The sequence below is a fragment of the Haliotis cracherodii genome, unplaced genomic scaffold, assembly GCF_022045235.1.
Source record: "Haliotis cracherodii isolate W230 unplaced genomic scaffold, xgHalCrac1.p SCAF_8, whole genome shotgun sequence".
Lineage (NCBI taxonomy): Eukaryota > Metazoa > Mollusca > Gastropoda > Lepetellida > Haliotidae > Haliotis > Haliotis cracherodii.
In genome coordinates, this window is record NW_027266341.1 from 60940679 (window position 1) to 60966438 (window position 25760).

Consider the following 25760-nt stretch of genomic DNA (forward strand, 5'->3'; position numbering starts at 1 on the left):
CAATAGACAGTCTGGTGTCAGTCCTCTATAAAATTTAGTTTACTTATTCCGAGTGACGGTGTTGAAGGCGTTGTCGATATCGCGTAGGGGGATTTACGGCATGACCTGTCTCAGAGTATTGCTGGGTGCGGCGTTAGGCAAGAAATAGAGAACTGTTTATGCATATGGCGGGTTCTGCCGGTGGAACGGGACGGACTTACCCTTTTCGCGCACCCTCGGTGTCATCACTGATTTTCCCTTTTTTGTACCAATGTGTTCCCGTGTTTTGTCAGGGGACAAAATTGGCTTGCCTTTGCATGTCCTTATGACGGGTACCACCGGTAGGCAGGATACGCTCACCTTTTCGCAAACACCTAGTATGATCACTATTTGATAATGATTCTTAAAAACACATGTTCATGACATAGTCAGAATCGTACTATCGACTCTGAATTATGCAGAGACCTCTATTGAAAATGCAAAGGGTTTTGTCGATATATATTACGTGATCCATCATATGACTTTCGCAGTTTATGTTTCTGCAGATAATAGAGTATTTTCTTTGGTGTTAATGCTGCATATTTACATCTCAGTAAACAACGCCAACTAAGAAGAAAAAACCGACGCACTTTTTGACTTTGGTGAGTCCTGGCTGAGGACCAGGTGGCCCAGTGGGTGTACAGAGTTGTGTTGGGAAACCAAGGCGAGTTTGAATCCTAGATTCATCCCAATAGTATCCGTGGTATCTGAACTCAATACCACTGTCGCTACTCACAAAAAGGAACGGCCTGTAGTCTTGACAACAGGTTACTGGTTGAGGGATTCTGAAGTCCTTGTACACAACACTAACACATCAAGGCTAAATAACGAACACCTTTGTGAAACAATTTACGCTGGAGTTAGCAATAGTCGAGTAGCCGCAACAGGGAGGTAGATGGATAGATCGCACATTCATCTTTGATTTACGACTTCAGGTACTCGTTACGCGGACATGTGGATATGATTATTTACCCAACGTTCTGCTTTTATATATGTAGATTGATCGAACACGTACACCTAAACGAATCTCAATTTTATTACATCCAGTGAAATCGCATCATCTGTTATATTTTTAGGTATAAGGATAGAGCCTTTAGTGACTCTAGACTTTCGAAAAGACTGTATGAAAAGAGGAATGGGTACGCCTTCCCAATAGTCAACTTTCTCTTTTTGTCCAGCAATATTCCAGCATCTCCAGCCTTTGGTGTCTACATTTCACAACTTTTGAAGTTTAATCGAGCATGCCCCTTCTTCGAAGATTTCGAAGAGTGTCACTCTTGCTCAAAGGTTGCTTGATCAATGTTCCAGATATTGATACTCATCTTTCAGCAGGCATTTCTTATGATTTTGGAAAGGGTTTTGCAGTCTTTATTCATATGGTCGTGATATGACAAGTAAAAACCCAATTGTAGGCAGTGTGACGTTGGTTGCGTAGAGCCCTGATGTAGGCTGTGTGTCGTTGGATACGTAGAGCCCTGATGTAGGCTGTGTGTCGTTGGATACGTAGAGCCCTGATGTAGGCTGTGTGTCGTTGGAACCCTGATGTAGGATGTGTGTCGTTGGATACGTTGAGCCCTGATATAGGCTGTGTGTCATTGGTTACGTAGAGCCCTGATGTAGACTGTGTGTCGTTGGAACCCTGATGTAGGATGTGTGTCGTTGGATACGTTGAGCTCTGATGTAGGCTGTGTGTCATTGGTTACGTAGAGCCCTGATGTAGGCTATGTGTCATTAGTTGCGTAGAGCCCTGATGTAGGCTTTGTGTCGTTGGTTGCGTAGAGCTCTGATGTAGGCTGTGTGTCGTTGGTTGCGTAGAGCTCTGATGTAGGCTGTGTGTCATTGGTTGCGTAGAGCCCTGATGTAGGCAGTGTGTCGTTGGTTGCGTAGAATCCTATCGTAGGCAGTGTGTCGTCGGATACGTAGTACCCAATTATAGGCAGTGTGTCGATTGATACGTAGTACCCAATTGTAGGCAGTGTGTCGTCGGATACGTAGTACCCAATTGTAGGCAGTGTGTCGATGGATACGTAGAACCCAGTTGTAGGCAGTGTGTCATTTGATACGTAGTACCCAATTGTAGGCAGTGTGTCGTCGGATACGTAGTACCCAATTGTAGGCAGTGTTTCGACTGATACGTAGAACCCAATTGTAGGCAGTGTGTCGTCGGATACGGAGAACCCTGATGTAGACAGTGGGTCATTGGATACGTAGGAGACTGATGTAGACTGATGTAGACTTGTGCCGGTGGACGAGCAGTTCTTATCATCATAGACGCAATTTTAATTAAATTGTCTTTAAAAATATTACAAGATCCCTTAAATGGCTGGATCAGATCAATCAATAGTAGAGGCTAGATCTTGGATATATGTGTCATATTAAAAGCAATCATTATCTCAAATTTCTATATTTTCATTATTGTCTGTTCCAATAGGAAATGTGCCTCTGACTCCTGATCCGCAATTATCACATTGTGACTTAACACAATCAATATCTTTTGTTCATAATTAACGAGATAACGCGACTGGTAATAAAGGTATAATATTGACATGCCCCCTACCTCATTAAGCCATCCACCTACAGCAAGATCAATGCCACCGCACCAATCCTCATTACACAAAATATCATAAACGACACAAAAGGCATCTCAGCTTGTTAACCCTCTAACAAGTTACAGAGCAACAACTGTTACCGAGTCGCCAGTTGATGGCCCCACACACGCGACAACTGTTGTCTTCCAACACAAGCGATCGACAAATCATTCCGAGGACGAATTCCCCGGACAGCTGCCGTACCGCAACGCCGTGGACAAACCTGCTATGTTGTAGACTAATGAAAAACCATTACACCGACCGTTTCCATTGAAAGATCCTGAAAAACCAGTAACCCTACCCCGATTGTGTCCTAAACGAAACTGCAGTGAAAGAAAGCCCCGACAATTACATTCATTAATCGGTACCTGTTCTGTCTCACCAACCATCCAAACCAGTGCCATTATGTTCTGAAAATGAACACATTATTAAAGTATTATGAAGCAATACACGATGCTTTCAGCCTCTCTGCTAGGCAGAGTCTATTATGACAGTGGCGTACTCGCTTTGAGTCGTCCAAAGAAGAGCTTGCTGAACATGGGACGGTGCCTTTCTCTATGACGCACTGTCACGTGATCAGACCATTAGCATTTGTTTCCGAGTCTTACGCCTCCAAGGGTTGAGGAAAGTTTTATAAACCACGGGTAAGATCGTGCCTCGTCCATTCCCTCCTCAGACCGACACCAACACACATCAGGTAGGAGACGTTTCTTCCATGCAAAAGTCGCCTAGCTCCAGGGTAGCGCTGGCGCAGACATACCTTACTCTTGTTTGTTAGTATATCAAATGGCTTTTGCAGGATTTTATGTCTCAGGTGAAATCGGGTATGTTTATTGTCAGCGATGTGTCTGGAGATAAGTCTAGTTAGAAATTGCCTCATTTTAGGATGTTAGGGGAAGGGGTTTATATGTCAGTACTGAATGGTTTTTTTTCATATAATCTGAGAGCATTTCAAAGTATTTGAGGATATTCAAACAAGAAGCGCATCAGGTTTCGTTTAGGATGTGGTCGAACCTCATTATTAATCTATGTGCCATGATGAAGAACGATCTTTAAGTTCCTGAATATGGGTCACGGATTACGATTTGTGAAGGCTGATTTTCTAAAACTACAATGTATGATATATTAACGAAAGGTAAGTCTACGATTGATGGAAATATAATAAAACTTATTTGGACTTTTCTATAATAACTTCGTTTTTTCGTTCACATTGTAAGGATTAAATATCAAAGGAAGACGAGAGGTAACATGATATGTAAGTCTCTCTTCTGTGGTTCTAACGTCGGCGATTACAATTAGAATTTAATTTGATATCATTTTTGATTGATTCATGGTCGTTTATTTTCAAAAGAACATGATTTATGCTCTTAATGGCCTCTTTATATCAAATTATATTTGAATGAAACTTTCTGGTTTACAAACATTAATATCATTCTGCATTCAAAAGACGTTTATGTCTAATGGTAGCCTGTTAGTTTGCGTGAGTAGGGTCCAGGGAAGGATTAGCTTGTTGGATTGGACTTAGTGGCCATGATGGGGGCTTTGCGACGGAAATCCACATTTCGTTTATACAGCCTCTTCGTGTTTTGATACTTTCCTTGAGAACGAGTGTAAATTGCCACAGTGACTTAAGTCCGAATCCGCTGCATCCACATAAAGAGTACTTTAAAGGGGTCGCAAACTTAAGTTAAGCCTTCAACATGATGTAAATATATTCAGCTCAGAACCTAGTCTACAAAACACGTAGCTGTCAGTATACGACAAGTTCAAAAGAACAGCACTATCAATTACGAGGAATTAGAGTTCTCTGTAGACCAACAATGCCCTGATACACATTTCCGTAGCTAACGTAACGACTATGGAAGGCCAAATTGGTCATGATCTTCGTATAATCGTGGGCATGTGAGACTGACAGAAATAATGTTCAGTGTCTGCAAGTGGCTGGTGTGGATTACCGTGTTTCATTGTGTGGCATGAACTTCAATTTGAGAACACATATTGCTGGCTACTTTTAGCACATGTACATTTGGGGCGTTTATGTTCCAGCATTCAGAATGACGCACGGCATATTCAACCCTTATGTCAGAACTGTAGCAAATAATAATTTAGTAAAGCGATTTCAGAGTTTGTAGTTGAGTATCTACCTAAGGAAACACGAGGTATTATGGCACTGGTGTAGGCCTAAGTTAGCTGTATCACTAAAGACACGAATCACGCTGGTGAAGTTGTTGCAGAAGCATTAAGGACAATGTAAATCATAGAGTATATGAATAATCGTTTAACTGTAAGAAATTTAAAGACTTTCCCCGTAGTTTGATGCCAGGAACGTTTGACGTCTATGTCCGCTTCACGCCCGTTACATGCATCTTGCACGGCCACCATCACGCTTGGCCTGTAGGGACTGAAGTTGAGCAGTTGTCAGTGTCATATTGATTTCATTGTGTGAGACAATCTTTCCAGGAGAGCCGAGGATTAGCGCGGTAAACTGTTAAACATGGTTACAGCAACTGAGCGTGTTTCAAAATGATCTTCGATGGCAAGTCTTCGCGCACTTAATGAGCTGATTTTAATTTACCAACTGTCCGGCGGGCCACTGTTTGCCTGATGGTGTTTAAAACGGGAAGCGTACAGACCTGGTGTCTTCGTTCTTCTGCGACTATCACACGCTACCCCATAAAACAAACAACTTATATGTACAAGCATTAGAAACTTATTATTCCAAGAAAGAAATGTCTATATCGTCGTATTTGAAAGAGCAATAGAGCAATATATGTAACCTTTTTAAAAAAACTCACACATGCAATTAATTCTGTCATCAAACGCCCGACTCGTGAAGATCTTCAAAAGATGTTCTTTATTCTTAATAGTATTTCATGTAAAATGCCCGGTAAATCCCTCGATGGCCTTATTTCTATATATATAGGACATGGGGATTCGATAGAGGATCTCTAGTGATTATACACCATTCCTGTTTGTGACGTGTGTTTGATGTCCTTGTGCTGGCGGTGTCTTCAAGACGCAGCATCACGCACGTCCTTACCAACTGGAACAATGCTGGAGATCCTATTGGTTTGCAACTCAATTTCTACATTTCATCGACATTGTGCGTTCACGAGGGTAGCATTTTTTCAATTATTCATGCTGAGGACTGAAGGCATGTCTCCTTTCATCCGTATATGTAACGGTAATGCTGGCCGATGTTCATAAATAAGCTAGTTCGTGTGTGCTTATTGTGCAACATACTTTTGAAAACATACGATCTCGTGACAGTGAGTGACGTTCCATGATATTCCACTGACAAAGGAAACAGAAACATGCATTTCATCGAGGAGGAAGGTGTCAGTATTGGTTTCGTTCCAATCTTGGAAAAACTTTTATCACTGTCTACAAACATTTATATATTTTCACCCTACCCCCGCCAAACCAACCGACCTCTAACCGCCCCCCCCCCCCCCCCCCCCCCAATGGTACATATACCTTGGGTTCTTACTTTGTATGAGATTGTATGAGACTGTATGAGATTTCACAACCATTATCTTCTCCTGTCCTGTACGGCGTCGGCTGATTTGGGCCTGGTTCTGACTGTTGCCTCCAAATAACGTCATTCTATTTCTCTTATCCAGATAGTTTCCAATGTGCTTATTTTTGCCCCTGTCGCTGTTCCTCATTGGAAAATACTCCCCCCCTACCCCCCCCTCCCCCCCCCCACACACACCCCTCCCTTGCGACTGTCTCTTGACCCTTTTGTTTCCCTGTCCCCACCCCCCCGATTGCCCATGTCTCTATTGTCGCCTCGTTCCCACACCCGCGATTGGCCATGTTTTCTATTGTCGCCTCGTCCCCACCCCCGCGATTGGCCATGACTCTATTGTGCCTCGTTCCCACCCCTGCGATTGTCCATGACTCTATTGTGCCTCGTTCCCACCCCCGCGATTGACCATGACTCTATTGTGCCTCGTTCCCACCCCCGCAATTGACCATGACTCTATTGTGTCTCGTCCCCACCCCCGCGATTTTCCACGTCTCTTTTGTGCCTTGTCTCCCCCTTAATCACCCTCTTCCCTTCCGCATCACAGTGGTACTCTTCACTACCCTCTTCCTCTTCTCCTTCTCCCTCTCCGAGACAGCCTCCGCCTTTAGCGGAAGAGCGTAAGGTGGTTGGTTCCAGCCATTGGCCGGATCATACCAAAAGACGTTAGGAGCAGATACTTGTTGTTTCCCAGCCTGATGCTCGTCATTAATGGGATGAATCAAGGACTGGCCGGCTAGGAGTCAGTATGATGTGTCTGAGTGGGGTTTTCATGATAAATCGTACGCTGTAAAAATAAAGTCCAAAAAAACAAACCTAAAGACGATCTGTGGAAATGTGTTTAACACCTAAACATGTTCAGGGTCAAAGTGTGTGAAAGATCCTTTATCCAACACATCCCTCCCTCCCCTTGAAATTCATTGCAGATGATTTAATAAAAGGGTCGCTTTTTATGTGTTTTTAGCCTAGGGATGCAGAGGTAGGGGGAGGGTTAACTAAAGAGGTTAAAGGTCTATCGTCACAATCAGATATACTTTATATGACAGCTTCCGTTTCCTGTATGAGAGAAATACTTTTAGTCTTACAGCAACGTCCCAGTTATGAAAACGCTTATTAAAAAGTCGGCGGTACGAACCTGCAACCTCGTTATTTTTAGTCCTTCACGCGACCACCCGTGCTACGGAGACAATTATCCTAGTCATCATTAAGTTAGCTTGGTTGATTTGTGAATGTGTACGTTGATATTGCACCAAGTTCGTTGTTAATCCCGGTGGTGTGTGTGTTATGCAAGTGCCTGTGAATCAGATTTGCACATCTAATTTCAATGTATATTATCCATCTCATCCATATTTGACTTCATGCCCAATGATATGCCCTTTCTTTAAAATCATGATGAGATTATAAGGATCCAGACAGTGATATGCATTTTGTCGTTAACATGTTAGACACTAAACATATGTAAATTCTAAACATGTTTAAACGGCCAAAAAGTACTATGGTCTTGTGGTGAGGTGAAATGGGTTTAACGCCGCGTCCAAGATTATTGCACTTATATAGCAACCTACATGCACGTGTGTGTGTGGCTGCTTGTACTAGCCCGGGCTGAAGCCGATTTATAGTGCTAGCTCACTGAGATACCATGCCCAAGTTAACATGAATACCCCACTCAGACACAGTATACTGACTCCGAGCCGACCAGTCCTTGTTTCATCCCCTTAATGCCGAGCGCCAGGCAGGGTAACAACAACTACCATCTTTTAACGTCTTTTGGTATGACGAAGCCGGGGATCGAACCTCGGACCTTCCGCTCGCAATGATCTAGAACGCGAGGTTAAGCCCCAACTCGCTTCCCTGGAAGATAATGTAACCCAAAAGCACATTCTTCCTGGAAGCCTAGACTGCTTCACTACCCCTTCCTCTGACCCCCCCCACCCCCCTGAAGGCTGGGGCGTGGCTAGCGTATAATGTACTGTTGCAGTTCCTTTGTTTCATTAAACACTTATCAAACACAGACCAAACACAAGAAGGTCCGTACATTTATATCACAAAGATATCCGTACCACCTTCTGGACCTGACGTATTGTACGCGTAGAACAGTTAGATCATTAAAAAAACTAAAACCCTAAAAACAAGCAAAAGGCAAGAATATCGAACCAACTTGTTAAAGACAACATTATGGTAGTCGGGTCAAGCTGTAAACCAACCACTGATCATGTAAACGAAAGAACACATTATAGTCTTTTGTTTTATATTTTTGTAAAGATTTGTAAGTGTAAGCACTTGCTTTTTGTGTTACATAGTAGCTACTTATTTTCGCCATGCAGACACACGCCAAGGGACCCTTCCTGTAGATATTTTATCACATCACATTATCGGTCCATGAAAGCTTACCAATATATCAGTCCACCCTAACAAGCCAACCCATCAGGCACGGGGATTTTAAATGGCAGTACCATCCCTCTTGTCGGATCATTATATAGCTATAAGGAGATAAGTGCAACAGATGACATCATTAAGGGGATTTCAAAGATGCAGGCTTTACCGTGATCCCTCGTAACATTCACTCAACATCCAGTGTTCTAAGTAAGCAAGGTTCAACATTGAATAGTTTCGCTGTTATTTATAGAAGACACGAAACATTCTATACAACCCCCTCTGTAAAGAGATGAAAATCCTAGAAGCGCATCTCGATGTTGTGCAGCCGTACGACTACTGTCCGCAGTTCCTGCGTCGGTAAAAAAACAAACATTGTACGAAACATTTGTGGAGGAATTATATTGTACGAATCATTTGTTGAGGAGATTATATTATATGAAACATTTGAGGAGGAATTATCTTGTACGAAACATTTGTGGAGGAATGATATCGTACGAATCATTTGTGGAGGAGATTCTATTATATGAAACATTTGCGGATGAGATTATATTGTATGAAACCTTTGTGGAGGAGGTTATATTGTATGCAACATTTTGGGGAGATTATATTGTAAAATCATTTGTTGAGGAGATTAAATTGTACGAATCATTTGTTGAGGAGATTATATTGTACGAAATATTTGCGGAGGAGATTATATTTTATGAACCATAGTGGAGATTATATTGTACAATTCATTTGTGGAAGAGATTATATTTTACGAATCATTTGATGAGGAGATTATATTGTACGAAACATTTGTCGAGGAGATTATATTGTACGAAACATTTGTGGAAGAATTATATTGTACGAAACATTTGTAGAAGAGATTATATTGTACGAATCATTTTTTGAGGAGATTATATTGTACGAAATATTTGTGGAATAGATTATATTGTACGAATCATTTGTGGAGGAGATTATATTGTACGAAACATTTGTGGGGGAGATTATATTGTACGAATCATTGGTTGAGGAGATTATATTGTATGCAACATTTTGGGGAGATCATATTGTACGAATAATTTGTGAAGATTATATTGTATGAAACATTTTGGGGAGATTATATTGTACGAATCATTTGTGGAGGCAGGGTAACCAAGTAGTTAAAGCGTTCGCTCGTCACGCCGAGGGCCCGGGTTCGATTCCCTTCATATTCCGCCGTGATGTTGCTGGAATATTAAAAAAAGACCGGCGCAAAACCTAACTCACCATAGGTAAATGTTGTTTACTCGGTTGATATTTCCCATATTAAAAACATGAGTCGTGATGAATCATCTATGTATGTATTATGGACTATAGTATGTTATACCCTGGAGAAAGTATGTTAAACCACGAAGTAGTACGCTATAACATGGAGATAGTACGCTATAACATGGAAATAGTACGCTACAATATGGAAATAGTACGTTATAACATGGAAATAGTACGTTATAGCATGGACTATGGTGTGTTATAACATGGAGATAGTATGTTATACCATGGAGATACCATGTTATAACAGGGTGATAGTATGTTATAACATGGTGATGGTGTGTTATAACATAGTATGTTATAGAAACCATTTGTCTGGCAAGTTGCAATGTTTATCCTTAACCTGGAGCGGATGCGGATGACTCATCTCAGTAAGGGGTCGGCAGATGCACGACAGCCTTACACTTGTCTCCGTTTACGGATTCAAGGATTAGTTGAACTCACTACTGAATCATCGATTACTTATTCGAAACATACATGATACATTAAAACATTTCCATGAAATGGGAGTTTTGCAAAACATTACGAATGTAAGATGCTGCATATATATTGTGCTGTGCATCTTTATGAAATGAATACCTATAAAATCCTTGGCCTTTTTCATTTCGGGTAACAGATCAATTAAGAACGTAGAGTCATTAAACATTTACCATTCACGTCTTCTGTCTTAATGTTATAGGTTGTGCTGGGTGGTTTTAGGGCGATTGAATACCACTGACTCTTATCTTATTCAGTAAGCGGTATGTTTCTGCATGATTAAATTGCTTTTAAATTTCTACAATGAACTCGACCTTTATTAAGTGTGGGAGTATGAGAACTTTCAGTCGGATGTACACAATATATATGATGTGTGCGGGCGTATGCATGTCCTAGCTAGTAAAGGGGCCTTGAGTAACCTTGTGGTTATGCCGATAACTGGTTTCAGCTCGTATCTGCACCCGACCACCCCCTACCCCCCACCCCTACCCCGACTTGGCCACAATAAGGCCAAAAGCGACGTAGAACGTTGAGGTTCACATATCGCACCGATGTCGGATATCAGGGCTTCTGCATGACGAGGATTTGACCTTAAGAACACTCATTAACTTGAAGATCGACGCGCATTATGCCAATCACTGGATCGTCTGGTTCAGACTCAATTATTTACATACCGCCGTCATATAACGACTACTGCCGAGAGCAAACAATAAACAAATAAATCATTGGAATCGTTTGACCTGAAACTACCCAAAGTTTGAGACAATCGTAATGCCGACCACTGTACCTTCATGACGATGCAAAGACAATAATGTTGAACCATAAGAGATTTAATGAGTTAAACACATGAAGTTTCACTGTTTTATAATCCAATTTAAACTAGGATCATTTTACATCTCCTTTGTTCTTTGAAATATTATCCCTCAGTTATCTACGGAGTTATCAACGGTGATCAAATTTCAAACACAGACAAAGCCTGCTTGAATATTGAGGCGGTTAATTGATTTGATGGAGATATGTCTTCTAGCACTGATCTCAGGATATGTAGCCTTCCCCAAATCGATTTACATTTCGCTAGAGGTTCGTGTATTTTAATCTCCCAGGATCATACATTGATTCAACACCAAAACTATTCCATTAGATTGGCTTCACATTTGTTCCAACATTGAAAATTCAAAATGTTCTTTGATTGTTAACTGTTGAGCACGTGGTTAATAAAAAATGAAAACTTAAAACGATATATTTAAATATTGCAAAGCATTCCAGGAGAATATCCCATGGAACATGAGTGTAAATATCAGGAATTTAAAGCATTAACTGTATTAAAAATAGATATAATAAAATTTGCGTTTCTCTTACGCAAAGAACATTTTGTGCTGAATCAAAATATATGTTTGTACATCACGTGTATTTTTACGTTGGAATCAATTTTAAAGTTTAAAGGAACTTTACCTTCTCAACCAATAACATTTAATTGAGCGGACGTGCTGAATAGTTCTTTTCCTGCAGAAAACAGACAGTCCAGTGACTGACATCATGAGCATTGATCTGAGCAATTGGGATACGATGACATGTATCAACCAAGTCAGCGAGCCTGACCACCCGATCCCGTTAGTCGCTTCTTACGACAAGCATAGTCGCCTTTTACGGCAAGTATGGGTTGCTGAAGACCTATTCTACCCGGATCTTCACGGGTCCAGTCACGAACTAACCCAGTTGGAGCACTAGATTATACGGACTGATTTCATAGACTCGGTGACATTTATTCATTTTTAATAAGTAGACATATGTCGCATACTCATATGAGGTTTTAACGGATTAAACGCTGGAGAAAATAGCAAGCTAAGCTGTATCTATTATTGACCTCCTTGCAAACTTAAATTAAAGCCGTGCCCGCCTGTCTTTCATTGAATCGTTTGAGAGACTGTCAGCATTTACCCTGTTGCGACAGAGTAGCCTTCTGGTTAAAGCGTTCGCTCTGAACACCCCAGACCCATGTTTGATTCCCTCAATGGTGACGATATGTATAGGTCGTGTTGATGTCCCCCGTCTGTCGTGATGTAGTAGGGATATCGCCATCGCGGAATACTTGGTCACTGAGTCATTCCTGTCATGAATAACGTGTTGAAAGGGATCTTCACATAAAGTATTTTTACAAAGTGCAAAGGTGACTCAATTTCGCTGGGGTTTGTTGCGTGCCTCCGCCAGTCGGGGTCAGATCCAGATTCGGCCATATAATGATCCTTGATTGGACTCCATCCGCGGAAAGAACCAGGGCAGCGTTCCACAGAGCGATATTAACGCTACGATTGTGGTAAGTCAGTGTTAAAGAATGGGGGTTACGATGGACTTAGCGCTCAGATCACTTTGTGGAGCGGGGCCCGGCATTGTAAGCGAATAAGACTTGCATCACTTTATACTTCCCTTCCATATCAAACTAACCCAATGAAATACTGAAATAAATGAAATACTATTGAAAGCGGTCACGTGTTTTAATCTTCAACACAAGTAAGTAGAGCTTTACAACGCTTTAGCAATTTTTTAGCCATATCACGGTAGGCCACAACAAAGATGGGGAGTCTGAAGCTGGGTTTCCAGCTCTAGTGCGGTGTGAGATGCCCCGATTCACTCTGCGTATTTTGAGGGTAAGGTCTAGTGCGTAGTGAGATGCCCCGATTCAGGCTACGTATTTTGAGGGTAAGCTCTAGTGCGGTGTGAGATGCCCAAATGCAGGCTGCGCATTTTGAGGGTAAGCCCTAGTGCGGTGTGAGATGCCCCGATTCACTCTGCGTATTTTAAGGGTAAGGTCTTGTGCGGTGTGAGATGCCCCGATTCACTCTGCGTATTTTGAGGGTAAGGTCTTGTGCGTTGTGAGATGCCCCGATTCAGGCTGCGTATTTTGAGGGTAAGCTCTAGTGCGGTGTGAGATGCCCCGATTCAGGCTGCGTATTTTGAGGGTAAGCCCTAGTGCGGTGTGAGATGCCCCGATTCACTCTGCGTATTTTGAGGGTAAGCCCTAGTGCGGTGTGAGATGCCCCGATTCACTCTGCGTATTTTAAGGGTAAACACTAGTGCGGTGTTAGATGCCCCGATTCAGGCTGCGTATTTTGAGGGTAAGCCCTAGTGCGGTGTGAGATGCCCCGACTAGGCTGTGTACTTTGTGCAGGCCAACACAAATGCTTCGAGTAATCCGTCAACATCTATCAATAATTAACCACAATTGCAAGGGGAACAGTTGTACCTCGTGGCAAGTTTACGCTCACTGATTATTGCCCGGTTTGATTCAATTGATTAACACAATTGTGGAAATTCATATGGTCAGTGTGCAATGAGGAGCAGATAGCCTTCGGGTTCTGTCTCTGTTTTACCTCCACAACATTAATTGTCCCCCGCCCTGCTGCAGGGCAAGACTTAATTGTTTTACTGAATGGCAGGATATTGATTACTATCATATTCATATTGGTTCTGGATTATGTGCTAACGAGATGTGTTCATATGTTGGCATTAATGTTACAGCACCCAAGGGTTGCCGCTTGATGCTTGTATCCCTGCATTACAAGCAGCCATTTAACCCAAGCATTCTCAGCGAGCTCCAATGCGTTATACACCTGAATGGACTCGTTGAAGCGATAATTGTAAAGTTACACCACACGCATTTGAAATGGAATCATTTGCACAATTATAACTTTTGAACGCAAATATGTTCAACAATATGGCCTTACGTTACGTTTTTCAAGTGAGCTGGACATCATATTAAATAATTGGTGGGAATGAGAGGGACGTGGTCCATCATACACAACCGGAAAAAGCTGATGTTTCAATGAAACCTTCAGCCGTACATATAAGTTGAGATGTCTACCAGTAAATAGCAATAGCAAGACAACCATTTCGGTTTTCGTCATAGCACTGTGTTAGATGAGAACAATGAGAACTAGTGAGATCAGGGGAAATGGGGTTTAACGTCGCGTTTAAGATTGTTTCACTAATAAAGCAACGTGCATGCACGTGTGTGTGGCTGCTTGTACTAAGCCGAAGTTGCGGAGGTTTTATAGGGTTGAGACACAATGCCGAAATATAACATGGATTCCCCACTAAGACACAGTATATTGGCTGACCAGTTCTTGTTTTATACCCATTATACCGAGCACCAGGCAGGGTAACAACAATTACCATCTTTTATATTTAATTAACGACACAGTAAGTGAATCGAACCACCGACTTCCGCTCTCCAGGCGGACACTCTATCAACTAGACCCCGGAGGCGGTCAGTGGGGCATGGACTACATAGGCTCGTCACGACTTCAGAGCGTCTTTATGAATAATTAACATAAGGATAAATATAACATGTTGGTTTCCATTTGATCAAAAACAGTGATTTGTATCTGCCATCCATATGAATAACTGTTGTATGCCTTCAATATCCTTGTGACTATCTAGTGCTTAGACAGGGGTTCTTCAGAGAATACTTACTGGTTTCCAAAATCTGGAACAGCTTCAACAGTTACTCGTATTCGATATTGTTGCTAAGCAATGGTGCAAAGTAATAAAATATTTAAACATTATATGCAACTCGATACTTTCGGAAACGTGACATTTCGTTAATTTCTATCAAACTCGTCAGCACACACGGTGCGTGATATCACAGAAACAAAATAGGCATAAGGACGATTGTATCGTTGCATTGTGTGGAACACTTAGGGTAGACACTGGGACAATTGCACAGTTACATTGTGTGGAACACTTAGGGTAGACATTGGGACAATTGCACAGTTACATTGTGTGGAACACTTAGGGTAGACATTGGGACCATTGCACAGTTGCATTGTGTGGAACACTTAGGGTAGACATTGGGACCATTGTATCGTTGCATTGTGTGGTACACTCAAGTAGACATCCGGATCATTTGGTAGTTGCACAGTGAAGGTTAACACTGAAACGCACATAAAGGGAAAGGGCTTGTAGACACTTGATTCCTACATATTCAAAAGCCACATTGCAGTAGTGATCAAATGTTTAGATTGTCGTTCATCTCGTTATCATGTCGCCATTAGTCGCTCCTGGTTCCGAAGACGCCGCCAATACCTCACTCACGTACGTGTCGACTCACATGGCATCGGATGATCCTGCGACTAGGCTGATTATGGGATAATCGTACTTATGTGACGTGGGCTAATTGTTGCACATTTTTTCAATGACTGGTTGGTTTGCCTGGTCAAGACTCGATTGCTTACAGGACATTGTGACTTAGAATACTGCTAACTGCGGCGTTAGACACAAGATATTCATTCATTTAATCCTCCGATTAAACATGGTAACTGATTTTATAAAAAAAATCACTGAGAACTAATTATGTTGAAAACATGTCTTGTGAGAAAGAGAAATGGAGTTTTAGAAGTGTTAGATGATACAATGCATGGGCGAACAAAGGAAACACGTACCGAACGCGATAAATCACTTAGCGAAAACACTGCACATCAGTCTGAAAGTGACACTCAGGCAACACCTTCATCAGAATGAGCAAGGAACGCCACAAGAGTGGCAACAGCTACTGGGTATTTGCAAGGCTGTTGCTGCAATGTCTTAGCACGTGCGTTCTCTAACAAACAGAAGAGGATACTCGCAGTAATTCCCACACAAACATTGAATGCAATCAAGTAAATATAAAGTGTATGATAAGCAGAATCAGTAACAGTGACAGAATTAATGGTCCATTAATCGACCTTCCTTGAAAGTGACGAAGTCGCGTGTTGGGCGCTACTGCGTGAGGCACGTTCAAACAATAAGATGTGTTTTGGTGTTTACTGACAACAACATTCTTGCATAGGATGTTTGTCGTGGACACATTTATATTTCATGATCACTAACTATTGTTTAAGAGTATATAATCAGTCCTTGACTTAAGTGAACTGCAAGGAGCCCATGGCGTCGGTTATCACCCCCAGGATCGTGATGTGAGAGGAACAATTTCCTTTCATTTAAGTCACAATTAAACTATTAATGTCCGTCGAGTTAATAATTAATTAATACCAAATACAAAATCTATATATTTGTCGAAATACTTTTGTAACGATTAATATGTTGGACCTAACCATCTGTTTATTCTCTTCTTTAGTTCCGACTTCTTTCAGTGGCATTTAGAAGTTGGTTTGATGAAGTAAGACTAGTTCATCACTTGCTTGATAAAGGTGTTAGGATCTACACTGAAACGTCGCACTAATTGTAATAAAGAAGTTGTTCATCCATAGAACTCATCTTACTTCTTTAGTTCTGGCTTGGAAAACAAACTTATTTTGATTACACATATAGATCAGGGCTTTCATTTGATTATTAGGGTTTATTATTAGAATGTTTTTTTCTTTGCACAGACAACTTGTGGAATACTTGGCAACACAAAGGCCTAATTGGCGTTCTTCTGAAGGTTTTGATTAAATATAATGCTATCGAACACATGTAACAAGGACGAACTACCTGCTATTAGAACAATCAACAAAGCATCATAAAAGCAGATGTTTTTTAATAGCAGATATGCTTCTTTGAACCTCCTAGCCGTCTGTCTGTAGGCACAGCACGTGCAAAAAGTGTACGGTTGAGTTGGCGTGAACTGTTCAGGAAATGTTCGTGGACGTGGAACTTCCTGTCCCGCTGAAACACGCCTTGTGGTATAATGAGGCACGCGGGCCTTAGCAGGAAGCAATTATCAGCACATGGTGTTAATCATGCAATTCCTCCCCGTAGTCATGCGTTACCCTCCACTCACAGGCTGTTGTTTTCTCATTACCACAGTCTGGGTACTTATTCGCGTACTCTTTATCATGTTCTTTTTCTCACTTTGTTTCTGTCCGGATTTTTTCGCTAACGACACTAATTACAAGCAGATGTATTTGATGTTTGACAACTCCTTGAGCAATGTAGGCAATCTAATTTGTGATTAAGGTTTGAGAAATAGCCTTATTCCCTGAAACCTAAACTATACAAGGTCTAGATTGACGGAGGCGGTAAATAAAACGTGACCATGTACGTCGTCAATCTTAGAGATAAAACATATCGCCTGTAGTTATAACACGCCCTCCGTGCAAGCTGCACTGAAAGTTGGTGTCATTGTGAAACCATTTCGAACAACTGATACTCTTTATTAACTATGACTGTCTGATAAATACAGAATACATACAGTATAAAACTGCGCGATCTGTAATATTTCAGAGTTGAAGATGAATAGGGAACGTCAGATGAGGTGATAGGGGGTTTAACGTCGCATCCAAGATTATTGCACTTATATAGCGACGTGCATGTACATGTTTGTGTGGCTGCTTGTACTAGTCCGGACTGATGCCGATTTATAGTGCTAGCACACTGAGATACTATGCTGCAGTTTAACATGAATATCCCACTCAGACACAGTATACTGACTCCGAGCCGACTAGTCCTTGTTTTAGCCCCATAATGCCGAGCGCCTGACAGGGTAACAACAAGTACCATCTTTTAACGTCTTTTGGTATGACGCGGCCGGGGATCGATCCCCGGACCTTCCGCTCTCCGGGGGGACGCTCTACCATTAGACCACGGAGGCGGTCTAGGGAACGTCAGTAATAAGGTGAATTACCTTGATACAAATGGCGGATTTATGATATCATTGACGTTGTAGTTCAATCAGTATTTGTAACGTGAAACGTCATCATTTGCAAAGTTGTGCTTGAGGGTCACGTGACATGAGCTTGGTACAGATCAATTTAGGATCTGCTGAAGCAGCACATCATAGACGTCACATCTATGTACAAAGACGTATACACGCAAAGATATGGAGACCACTTCTTTGTAAATTGCAAATTACATTCCATACATGTTCACTTCGGATTGGATCTAGTTGAAACGTTTACTTTATTGCAGATTCTATTAACGTGTACATTTAAATCTGAAAGTGGATTATGTTACGTATCTAATCCACTACAGAATGAGCTCCTGCGCTGTAAGACTTTAAGGACATATGGCAGCGTATCATCCTCATCTCCCCGGCCCATCCACACATAATGACTTCTCATGCTACATGTGTATCATTACGAAAATCTCGTAAATGTGCTATATGGGAAAAACTATCACCCTCCGTAATCACTCCTCGCCTTCTACAACGATATCTTTGAAGCTCATAGTTAAACTTTGCTTGGGCGCAGAGGAAAATGCCATTTGGCTGCCCCCAACTGATGCTGGTTGGTATGGCTTCATTAGACAGGGAACCACTGTTGTCAATTTCCGATAAAACCAGGAAGCGAGTCCAAGAAAACTATTGACTAGTGTGTTGAAATAGTTGCCAGTCGTTGTAATTATCACTGTGTCGATTGCATACTGAGTTCGACAGGACAATGACAAGACTGATGCAAATCTCAAGGAGGATGCGTAATGGTAATTCCATCATCTCCCGAGACAGTGGTATTACCACAGTCATAGATTACGTTTAATCCAGTTGAAAAATATTGTTAACACGTGATCAGGTGAAACTGTAATGTCACATCGACAGTATTTCAGACAGTAAAACTCATTTGTAATATACGTAGAATTTGTTTTAAGAATAGATATAATTCCAAAATGACACAACATTGACGGTTATTTGACGCGAGTTTGTTGTCCGTGTAAAACATCAAACAGTGGCAAAGACGAATTCTAGCATCGCCATCTGCCTACAGCGAAACTGACTGACGAAAACAAATGTGTGAACATGTCATAATCAGGGCATACCTATCCAGACCGTCGTCGGATTTGGGCAAATTCAGTTGTTTGAATATAGTATAAAGTGTATACAATGGTGGAACGCATCTCGCCTTATGCCAAATATTGCCGAGATTACAGAACGAACACATTAGCTATATAGGGTTTTGGCTAAAAAATTCGCTAATCAGAGTTGCATCACTCAGTTGTGCCTGGAACCGATGATCGTGGTTTTAAATCCCAAATGCCTGCCGATCCTGATCACTCGTTTGTCCACACCATGTGCCAATTCCTCCAAGGTTGTGCGGGCTTGCTGCGATAATAAGAACCTCTGATCAAAGTGGTGCTACTCAGTCAGAACAGCTCAAGCTTGTTGCCTGGACAGCAACATCTGTGGGATAAATTCTCGGAACAGGAAACAAAAGATAACGAGCGAGAGAAAAAAAAAAGGCGACAATTGGAAACATTTAATTCTCTTGATATTCTGATGTGTGTGTGTGTGTGTGTGTGTGTGTGTGTGAGAGAGAGAGAGAGAGAGAGAGAGAGAGAGAGGGGGGGGGGGGGGGGAGAGAGAGTGGTCGGTCCCTTCGTGGTTAAGAAGGAGTTTTGATTGAGTCTGCTTTGTATAGCAGCTAAAGGAATGACAACATACACTTCACATTATGGTCTATGGATATGTTTGCGAAGTTGGCATGCGTATTTTGATAACATAATTGTTTAAAGTAATAGATGCCTTCCCTAAGACCCTCCATCCAATTGTGAGGTAAAGAGAACACGCTTTTATACATACTTCCAGGGTACATCACCATTTGGACAGTTGCTAAACCAGCCCAGCTTGTCGCCACTAGTACTAAAAGCACAAAATCCCCAGTGCGTGGTTATGATAAGGATACTGACTTAACAACGATCAGATATTCACATTGGGCGATCCTTTTCCATAATCTCCAACAAGACATGTTCCTCTTGTGGTCTTTGTTTGGCTTCATTTTGCTATTTTGATTTCATTACGGTTTTATTACTGTCATTGAATCCAATCATGGCCAACGAGTGACCATTCTGTCGCGGTAATTTCTACCAGACGGCATATCACGTTATTGGCTGCATCAGCTTCGCTGACCAGGGGACATATATCTGTGTATGACACATGTTGAAGACAAGGCAAAGGTTCTGTCAAGCACCGTGGCAGATGTGACATTGCCAGCAATGGTCGTTTAGTTTGTCAGGTGGTTTGCTGACCTGGGCTCAGATTGGATGGACAAGGGTCACTGTACACATTCCGGTCAATATTCTAGGTGGCCAAACATCAATCTGACCTTAAAAGCAATAAACGACAGAAATGGAATGAATTGGATAAAAGTGATCCCGATGTCAGTCTTGTACTCAATTATGTATTAAATCATCTCCATAAACTCACACTCACCAGATTGTATTGAATTGTGGTAGTTCCGCCACAAAAGATGTTAATAATTAGAGAACACATGTCAGTCTTACTGTGTACATTAAGTGTTTCGTGTTTTACATACTCTATTCATTGTTTGACGATCAAAGTTATTTTCCTTTTACGAAAATACCAAGAATTTTTAAATTAGAGTTAATTATCAATTTAAATAAGTCCACGAACTCCAGCACTGTCAATGATATCTACGTGTGTGACAAAAGTGGGGGAATCCAAATGGGCGATGAATGTTTCACCGTCACTTGGATATAGAACTGTGTTTACTGGACCATCTGTCGCTGAAATATGTGTACATGCTTGGGGCCAATGATTCTGTAAACAACAACAGTTGTCGTCATCAACAATGTGGTGTTTCAGACACATGCATACTAATCAGAATCAACCACCATTGCACTTCATCATATGATGCAGAACTTATCAACAGTTGAAGACTACTCTCTACACAATATCTTGCGGGGGCGGGTGGTCCAGTTGTCTAAGGCAATGCGAATTGCTATGTAGACTTGCGTCCCTTAGGCGTGCCAGGATCCTATTTTCGTTTTAGATATTCGGATCCCAGTTATACTTATTTGATTGTCACCACCGCACCCGTACTTGTGGTAAACATCTTAGACCTACGTCACTTCCGGAGTTTATCTGTCAGTTCTGATACGCCGTTAACTGAGATACCTTTCAAAGCGGGGTTTGACCCTCTTGACGCACTCATTTTCAATATCTGACCAATAGCCGCTAATATATGAGATCATCTTGATCCACAACAACTTTGTTCCAACATTCTCACATCCCATGGCGTGATGATGATGGCTGTATACGCCTCTACTATTTAGGTGTCCTTTCACAAATTCGGCCAACGAGCAAGTTTTTCCAAGGGCCAAGAAGCGGCGCTTTTAATTTTCTAATGTCAAAGACAATCTTGTATTTTATATGTTCTTTATTACACAAACGATGGCACGAGATTGCCCACTTTCTCAACGCATTTGAGATACCAGGAAGCTTTGTTGATAAACCACGACTTTACATTATTGATATCAGGTAACGCGACGTGATCTAAAGATATTTTTTCCCTTCCTTTTGATGAAACGTGCTGTATAAAATTGACTTTGTGTGTCAAAGTAGAGAAATTAGCCTAAAGTACTGAAATCTTTCCAGCGCTAAAGATCGGTTAACAGAATCAAACTGAAATCTTTGTTTGACCTTTCTGTATTCTGTGATCTTAATCGCCTCCTGCGCAATGACTAAACGCACAACGAATCTCATTACACCAGACTCTAGGTATTCCGACGTTGTGTGGAACATGGCACAACAATTATATCCCCCAGATGACAATGTATTATCCTTTACAAGTTTAACTCTGATTAAACCGAACTTTGTCTAATCCAACATGAATGATTCCATTGGATGTTGGATTAGCCGATGTTCATTGTATTTGGACTTATGATTTTCGGTTTTTTAAAAACTGTTTTACTGTACCTTGAAATAACACAACATCAGAAACTTGTGATTGATGATCTCCACAATAAAACAGATTATCTGAATGAGTCTTGTGTGTCGGTGATTGTGACTGGTACACCTGTTTAACCATCTTCCCGAGGCTAGGGAATTACCTGACTGTAAACGTCGACTGAACTTATATAGTCAGTTAACTCCCTTGCCTCGGGAAGATGCTGTATAACTAGCTATAGCTGCCAACATTCATATGTCAACCTCTTTCGAGACTTTTTGATGATATAGAAACTACAAAATGCTTTGTGAATATGATATTAATTACACGTTATATTAAACGATCCCGCTAGCGTATCCAGTTCAATAGTTTTAATATTATTTGCGCTGCTAAGGTGACGGCTGTTACACCGGAACATCCTTGATTTACGCTGATCAGTCAGATATAGTTACGGGCGTATTTCTAAAACTCTTTTAATGAGTAAAGTGGCCCTGTTGCTGCAGTCGACGTTCCAAGCCCCGGGTGCACTGGGAGACATATTAACGATATAGTATTAGACCTTGTACCGACACCTGACCTCACGTCGTTTGTTAGGGTGAAATTGAAACATGGCTATCAGTAGCGGACGGTATAAAATGTGTCGAACAGACCTGTCATCTCCCATTGCTACTCCTTGTGCATGTTAGGGTATTAAACACGGCGTGATATTACACCGTCAGTTTGCAATGAAAAACGTTGAAACAGTATCTGTTTACGGCAACGTAGCAGGCAACATGCTCCACGTTGCAATGTACACGCTGTGTATCGTGTTAATGACAGTGGGGACAGACATTGAAGTATTGGGGGTGTCCGTTACCCCCGGGTAAAGGACCTAACAGCTCTAAAGGTTTATGATGAATGCAATGAACACTACTAATCGCACGTTTTATTGAACTCACCGAAATATCACACTACCGTCATTAAATCAGAAGACTCACATGTTGTATGAGAAAATTGCTCGATTTCTTAAGGGAACGGTAAAGTTTTATTTTTTTCGTTAGGGATCAAATTGCATTTTATCGGAATCTATTTGGCTTCGATCTAAAAGAACACCATTAGAGCTGTCGACAGGCAGAGCAGTGATGGCTTACAAGCACTCGGTACGGCTGGCACGTCTCGCTTACGTATTGGTCTCTGATTCCCCTTACTTAAGCGCTGACTGGCGTCAAACTACGTTCACTCACACTCTCTGTGTGAAACAGTTATGTTATAGAACTCTCCATCTCTAAGAATTACCCAAAGGCTATGGTATATTGGTATATTCTTTTTCTGTGAGGTGAGGTGAAATTGGGTTAATTTCGCGTCCACGATTATTGCACTTATAAAGCGACGTGCATGTACATGTTTGTGTGGCTACTTGTACTAGTCCGGACTGATGCCGATTTATAGTGAGATACTATGCTGCAGTTTAACATGAATATCCCACTCAGACACAGTATACTGACTCCGAGCCGACTAGTCCTTGTTTTAGCCCCATAATGCGTGTGTGTGTGTGTGTGTGTGTGTGTGTGTGTGTGTGTGTGTGTGTGTGTGTGTGTGTGTGTGTGTGTGTGTGTGTGTGTGTGTGTGTGTGTGTGTGTGTGTGTGTGTGTGTGTGTGTGTGATTGTACTAGTCCGGACTGATGCCGATATATAGTGCTAGCCCACTGAAATAGTGCCGCAGTTTAACATGAATACCACACTCAGACACAGTATACTGAGTCGAGCAGTCCTTGTTTTATCCCCTTAATGCTGAGCGCCAGACAGGGTAACAACAATACCACCTTTTAACGTCTTTTGGTAGCGGACGGACGCTCAACCACGGAGGAGGTCGTTTTCTGTAGGTAGAGTGGACTCTGCAGTAATGGATAGTGGATATATCTGATTGATGAAAAATAGAGAAGTGTAAATTTCATTTATCAGGACGAAAACAACGTTCTGATGTTAGACAGACAGTATAAGATGTTAACACTATACTGGGATAAGTGACAGTGAGTCACTGCGTTACAATGTATAAGAAGACAAGCGCACAGTACGAGGACAAGACATTCAACACTTTAGCAGAGAATAGCAAGATACATACATTGTGTTTCAGTGGAAATCATTCTTTGTGGTTCAAATTAATCACATTTATTCATCGTATCATTGAAATTTATTAATGAGAAAAATAGGCCTAAATGAAGATAATCCAATAGCGTTCCCCCATTTTGAAAACCACTTTCAAAACGCCAACTCGAATTGTTCGTTAATTCTGCAAAAGATGGCAGACAGTTGTCATGGTGATAATAAACTCTTGGAGTGAAGGACCTTTGCCCTGTCAAACGAAAGATTAATACAATAGCATGCCGTTTGTTGGTCTAACCTTTAAACGGGTTTGTTCTTTATTGTCGATACTGTGTGTACGGTACATCATATCCTTTAGTGAAGCCTATCTTCGATAGTGTATACATTCCATATGCACGATATGCACTTTGGTTGCCATGGCCGATATTTCCAGATAAGTTACCAATTTATTGAGTACAAAGACCGATTCTTGAAACTACATGTTTGGTTATATCTACTACTGCATGTTTGGTTATATCTATCTACTACTACGTGTTTGGTTATATCTATCTACTACTACATGTTTGGTTATATCTACTACTACATGTTTGGTTATATCTACTACTACATGTTTGGTTATATCTACTACTACATGTTTGGTTATATCTATCTACAACAGAACTACATGTTTGGTTATATCTACTACTGCATGTTTGGTTATATCTATCTACTACTACATGTTTTGTTATATCTACTACTGCATGTTTGGTTATATCTATCTACTACTACATGTTTTGTTATATCTACTACTACATGTTTGGTTATATCTACTACTGCATGTTTGGTTATATCTATCTACTACTACATGTTTTGTTATATCTACTACTGCATATTTAGTTATATCTATCTACTACTACATGTTTTGTTATATCTACTACTGCATGTTTTGTTATATCGGACCGACCGTATGCCTTTTCACACGCATAAATTCTGACAAAGACTTCAATATATTGCATGTAGATAATCTGACTTTGACCATATTCTATATATACACCGTCGTCATTATATCGCAAGTCTATTGCAAACGCTGCTAACAAGGGATACAAGTTGTGGACTTCCAAGCTTGTGGTTAATTAGTGCCGATATCATATTGCGAACGGATGTATACGATGTATAACGGGACCATAGGTGACACTGTATTTGATATCCTCGTCCATCTACAGTGTAAGGCTCCCAACACACCTCAGGGAATTACACGCATTGATAACCTAAGCATGAAAACTCAATTATCAGGTCGCAAATGTCTCTCGGTTCATTAACAGAGGTCACATATATGTCAGATTTCGAACAAAGCCATCAGTTAACACATTTCCTGGGGGACGGCCATGATATACCAATTGTCACACACACATTCACGATGAAGTGTTGATACCTGTGATTAAAGGCTGATTCACTTTTACCTTTATTGAGAGATCATGTAGCAGTGAGAGGAAATTTAATCGAGTTGGCACGTGGACCTAACACCGCGCACTTGCTACAGCAGTAGATCAAGTGTAAGTGTGCACGGCGATTGCAACCGGACGGAACCTGGACAAAGTGTATGATTAACGTGTATGCAATACGTTTCATTAGTGTGTCGCAAACATTGGTAATGGCTGCTGACGCAAACTGTCAGGCGATAACTGTTCATGCGCACTAAATAAGAATATGCATCTGTCGGTTACTAGGTTGAGCTATACCAACTTGTCACTGTTTTTGAAGGTCCTTGATGCATAGTCAGGCAAGAGAAATATTCGCCTGTTATTCTGTCAGATGAAGACTTATTTA

General features: G+C 41.2%; 1 protein-coding gene across 1 annotated transcript in view; it reads left to right on the forward strand.

Annotated features, from left to right (window-relative positions):
- The first annotated feature begins 3193 nt into the window (after positions 1-3193).
- LOC139450416 (enterin neuropeptides-like) overlaps positions 3194-25760 on the forward strand; it is a 40224-nt gene continuing 17657 nt past the window's right edge. Inside the window, exon 1 of the mRNA XM_071232107.1 lies at positions 3194-3303. The gene's annotated coding sequence lies outside the window, so the exon portion shown is untranslated. The remainder of the gene's footprint in view (positions 3304-25760) is intronic.